We start from the raw sequence: 6,054 nt of genomic DNA, 5'->3' as shown, positions 1-6,054 counted from the left end.
AGTGCCCACACTCCCATTTATTCTCAGAGACATGGATGCTTTGCAAGGCCAAGTTCAAAGACAATCTTCATGGTAGAAGGCTTGGGTGATGAGAGTAGCTGGGCTAATTGGGTTAGGAGGTAGAACCAGGCCCATCTCCTTGCACCTGACTCTAGGCTTACGTGTTGCTAAGTGAACCGAATGTTCCAGACATGGCAAAAGCGTGCCAATCAATTATAGTGGTCCATATAATGAAGGACCTTATAGTTTGACGACCAATAAGAAACCGTGTATCTAATATTTCAGAAGATGCATGTTTTAGAGGTGGCATATGTTGTCCACCTGACAGTGGCCAGACAATTACAATCCTAGTTCCTATAGATGATATACTTAAAAGTTCCCCTTAAGCCTATACCGATCCCTAGTAGGTTTTTCATTATTGTCTTATAGTATGATGTCACATCTGACATATTTTCAGAATAAAGTCCATGTTGTGTGAAAAGATTGCTGAGAGAAATTGAGCGTCCGTCCGTTGATATTCGTTGTAACTCCCTGTTTTAGATAATTGGTAATAAAACAGTACTTTGCCATCTTCCTGAGTTGGTTCGGTTATTTGGACCTGGAGTTATTTAGTGTGAACCCATCCATTACAATTCAAGGAATTTAGAAGGAGACATTTCAAACCCCAACGGGGTAGAGTGAAATATAAAATGCATAGTCAGGACTGCGTAAGGTGATGTCTCCAAAATGTAAAGGCCAGCGAAGAAGTGATCACAGTGTTTTATAAAAGTGTACATATCTGACTAGTCTAAATGTTGTTTGTTAAGTAGAATATCAAAGAGCGATAGAGATTGTGAAGAATTGGAGAGGGAACAATGTGTAAAAGTGTAGTAAAAAGATTGGTGTCAATGAAAAGAATAGACAGGCCATTGAAACAAGAGGCTCGAGCACAATTGATGATGCTTGCTCATGTTTGTTGTTTTAAAAAAAACATTGTAAAGTTGTGCTTTAAGTGAAGGTAAAAGGTTTAACAGTCTGGTAAGTATCGAAAGTCAATTGAGACTTGTCATTAAGGGGCATACTCCTCTCATGCCCCTATGCAAGACACTGGGATTGGGAATGCAGGAAGCAATAGGTGCATCGCAGGCAAGGAATTCACACATGATGGACCAAGGTGTATATGAGTTTGTTGCACGAGGCAGAGGTATGGGTTATAAAGGAAGGTGAGGCGGATTTCGGAGTCACCAAGTTGGTTTTCAAAATATACAGAATGAGAACCAGAGTACTCAGGGAGGATATATTAAAGAGGGATTAACAGAAGAGTTCCTCAAGTATATTTGAATTTTGGAATGACGGGACATATTGCACATGTATGTGTGAGCCAAGGGAGTGTACAAAATGGCCAATTTTCCAGAGGGGGGCAGCTTATCCTCCACCATACAGCACACAGACTAGAGAGGGCTTTGGCCAAGGTCACACCTCTTATCGGGGACAAGCACTGCAAGGACAGCAGGTACAACAGCAGGGACAAGTACAAATAAATCCGGCACAAGGGCAGTCACAACAAGTCCCAATGCAGACACAGCAGTGTGCAAACACAGGACAATTATTGACATGCAGAATAGGAGGTGTCACTGTGCTAGGAGGAAATCCTGTCACAAGGAGAGGGATGAACTTGTATTCACAATAGGATAGCTCACAGGGTGACTTAATGTGTTCAATTCTAAGTGGACAAGTGATAACTCCTGTATGCAGCCTCAGTCAGGTGAAAAATTTTATTGCAATAATTAAACACTTAGTAATGAACTGTCTGGCGCTAGAAGCAGAAAGACGCAGTGAGATGGGAAGTATCATCGACAAATATGGTGTATCTACTGAAAATGAGTGGTGCATCATTCTGATAGAGAGAGAGAAGACTAACATCATAGTTGCACTAACTACATTTTTGCCAAAAATGTCTGTAAAACTTGATCTTCCCAACCGGAGCATACCCTCAAACCAGAGGCAATGAAGACGCCACTCCCCTTTCCCTTAATGCTTAAGACCATGATTTCTTTTTCTTTTCTCTCTCATACGGCTTTTCTCTTTTTGATTTATATCTGAAAGGTTTATTTATTCCATTTTTTGTATTTATCTCTGAAACTATATTGTATTAATAACAATAGCTAAAGGTTTTCTATACGGAAACCATATAAGCTGCAAAATAAAAAAAAATTGAAAGATGTGTTCAGTACTACCTGTTACACCAGATCCCCAAGATGAACCAAGGATCGATGTGACGATAGGAGGAAAATCCTTTTCTTGTAGACACTGGAGCAACTTGTTTGTGTATACGAGAGGGAAACTATCCAATGTCAGGTATTGCCATGAATGCTCAAGGGTTCTCTGGAGCCACAAGTTAAGTTCCTTTTACCTATAAATTACCAGTATCCATAGGAGAATGTGACATGTCAGTTCCACTGCTATACGCATGACAGACATCGGTTAATATTTTGGGAAGAGATTTAATGATGAAACGTAACAATACTTGCATTCACAGGGCAAGTGGCTCTGCAAGGCGTTCCAGTAGATCGAGAGATTTTTCTATGTGGGGTGAGCATTTCACTGACATGCCTACCTGCTCTGGTGGGAAAGATTGTGAGAATACCTGATGGGTTTCTATTTAAACCACAAATACGCATGGATGAGGAGGGTGGACAAACTATCCCCTTAGAGTTGGAAGCAGCGATAATACAAAAGGAAATGGCAATGCTTGAAGGAGTAGATGAGGGTAGGCCATGGAGAACAGTGATAGCTCTTTAAGAGGGGTACAGATTGACTAACATAACTGATGACGATATGTTCAGGGAGGACTGAAGCGATGATGAAGTAGTGTTCTTCATGAGCATTACGTACTGGATAAGGATAGGGAAAAGGGAAGTGCCACAATGAATGGCGATAATGTGGCAGCGACTAGCATTCTTTCAGGAGGCTCTTGAAAAGGCACTAAGTGCGCTGTGGTCTACAGGCCCTTGTGACATAGGTTTATTGAAGGGGATAGGGGAGTTTAAAATAAATCTTAAGCCAGGAGCAATTTTCCCCTGAGCAAAACAGTACCCCATGTCATGAGATGTTAATGAAGGTATATTTCAGATTATTTCAGCACTGATGAATTACGGGATTCTGGTGCCATCAGAGTCATCATGTAATACTGTAGTGTATCCAATTAGGAAATCTAAAGGAGGGTCCTGGAGATTTGTCCAGGATTTTAGATTTTGAGTTTCCTCTCGTTCCTAATCTTGTGACAATATTATGCAGAAGCTCGATACTTCACGTTGATCGATTTGAAAAATGCGTTTTTCTCAATCCCGTTGTATAAGGACTCAGATTTTACTTAATTTACGGTTCGCCAAAAAAGACTAAAACATGATAGGCTGAGGGAAAGAAGTGAGGGAAAGAAGTGACACCTGAGAGAGTTGAGGCAATCATAAAACATCAAAATGGAACACAGTGAGACAAATGCAACAATGTCTGTGTTTGTGTAATTACGTTAGAGCCTGGGTCTTTGATTATAGCACATACACAAGGCCACTTCTGCAAGCATTAAAGAAAGCACAAGCTGGTAAAACAAAGCTAGAATGGACCGAAGAAATTGAGGAAGGATTTGAAGAATTGAAAAAAGCAATTTGTACAGCCCCAGTTTTAGGGATTCCCAATTAAGCTGAGGAATCTTATTTGTTTTCACACGCAAATGGGTCAGTAATGGCAGCAGTGCAAACACAAAGAACCACATTACAGTAGAAACCTTAAGTGGAATTTTATACCCAGTTATGAGAGGACACTTCCCTTGCGAACAATGTTTGGCAGCCGCCGCATTTGCAATTGAAAAGTCCACAAATATTGTCATGGGCCGCTCTATGACCCCCTTTGTGGATCATATTTGCTATTATAGAGAAATTGAAGGGTACATTGACATCCCAAAGAGCTTCTGCTCATGAGGTAATGATTTCCAACCCAGTGATTAAAATTGTAATATGCAAAGAGTGAACCCTGACATGTTCATAGCTGAACCCGTAGGATAAGGTGATCATGCGCATGATTGTGTCAATTATGTTGAATTTTATGATGACATACCCTGTGTGAAGGAGAATGTTTTAGCAGGAGGGCAGATTCTTTTTATTGATGGTTCGTTGAAAATGTATCAGACTAGTGGGGAAAGGCATTCAGTTGCAGCAGTAGTAAGACACAAATTAAATGGAGAATGCGAAGTAGCAAGTGCAGGCTACCATTTTTTTTCAGCGCAAGCAGCAGAATTAGTAGCACCTATTGTCGCACTTGAGAAACACAAAGTACAGGAAGTGACAGTGTACAGTGACTCTGTCTACGTGACGTCAACCGTACATGCCGGGTTGGCACATTGGAAAAGGAGGGGCTACCTCCATGTAGATGGCACTCCGGTGCAACATGCTTCCTTATTGGAGAGACTCATCAAGGCACTACAACTCCCCTTAGCCATAGCGAGCATAAAATGTGCAGCACATACTAAGCGAACAGATTTGATCTCTTGCGGGGATTAAGCCAGAGAAGTTGAAGCTAAAAGGGTTGCATATTCTCCAGAATTTGATACCAAAGATAGTAAAAGAAATTCAATTACAACAATGTTGGTACAGGAAGGGTTTAACAAGTTGTCAATAACCCAATAGAGATTCAGGGAAGTATACCACATGAAAAGCTAGAACTGTGGAAATGAAGGGGGTGTTCTTTATTCCCCATGGAAGCTTTTTGGTGACAGGACAGCTTTGGAAAGCCAGTAATGCCAGTAACTTTATTAAAGATTGCACCTGAACAGCTACATTACTCTGCACATGTAAATAATAGAGATAGTCTTGCTGCTAGTATTGCAGAAGACTGGTTTATTCCTTATTTATTGCACTATTTATGGTGAATTGTATTATGTGTCAAAGGATTACTGCTTGGCATACACTTAGAATGATTAGAGGAGTAATACCTGCACCGAATGTTCAGTTTCAGCATTTACAATATGCTGCAGACATGTAATGGATATGGGTATCTATTAATGGTGGTGTGTTCCTTCTCAAGGTGGATCGAAGCAGGTCAGTTGAAACACCCTGATGCCACTTGCGCAGCAAAGTTTTTAGTGTGCAAGGTATTCTAAAGGTGGGGTGTGTGTGTGTGAAGTAGTAAGATCTGATAATATGCCACATTTTGTCAATGGGCTATTTGAACAAATAGGGATTTTATTAAATATAAAGGACAAGTTCTCTTCTGCGTATCACCAGCAAGTGAATGGGATATTTGAAGGACTCAACGGCCTCCTCAATGAAAGGATTTCCAAGAATAAATTCACTTTGAAAAACGGATGGCTGTATTGCCTACCTCTGGCCTTATATGCCATTCAGAATCAGCCAGGATCAGACCATCACCTCACCCCGAATGAGCTAGTGACAGGGCGTCGAATAAGAATTCCCCTTGCACCTCCGTCTAGGAGTAAGAATGATGCTCAGAGCGAAGCAAGAACTTTAGATTAAGGGTGCACAACATACGGCCCGTGGGCCTAATACGGCCCTTCACTATATGATTTATGGCCCTCCAGGGCAGAGGAGTTCAAGAATAAGATGCAGTCCTATTCTAGTCATTTCTGCACCAAACAAAGCAACACAGAAATAAGAGGCAGACAACTTAATTCTTCTTTATTGTTATACATCTGAGAGAACAAAATCACTGAGTGAAACAAAAGAATTCACCAATGTAGCCATTGCTTAATTTCTACCATGAAAAGTAAATGTGGCCTTCAACTTTGGATAAAAAGTGTTTGCAAATTCCTAAATCACACAATACTAGCATTTGTATTCAGATGATAATATTTAATTTTTGATATTTTAGTTAAGATATAGCATAACAGTTGGCATAGTACATGCTATTGGATAAGTGAAACTGCAATGTAATTTATTTTCTTTTAAAAACCTCCCAAAATAAAACACAATAACAGTTAGGCAAACAGTACACCTCCACCTGGGGTGGTTATTTTGTCAGCATCCTCGTTTTGTTAACCACAGGCCTCGAGTACTTTCTTCT

This window comes from Ambystoma mexicanum, chromosome 5q (assembly GCF_040938575.1).
Source record: "Ambystoma mexicanum isolate Mex_15411 chromosome 5q, UKY_AmexF1_1, whole genome shotgun sequence".
NCBI classification, from domain to species: Eukaryota; Metazoa; Chordata; class Amphibia; order Caudata; family Ambystomatidae; genus Ambystoma; species Ambystoma mexicanum.
Note: the sequence above shows the minus strand (reverse complement) of the source record.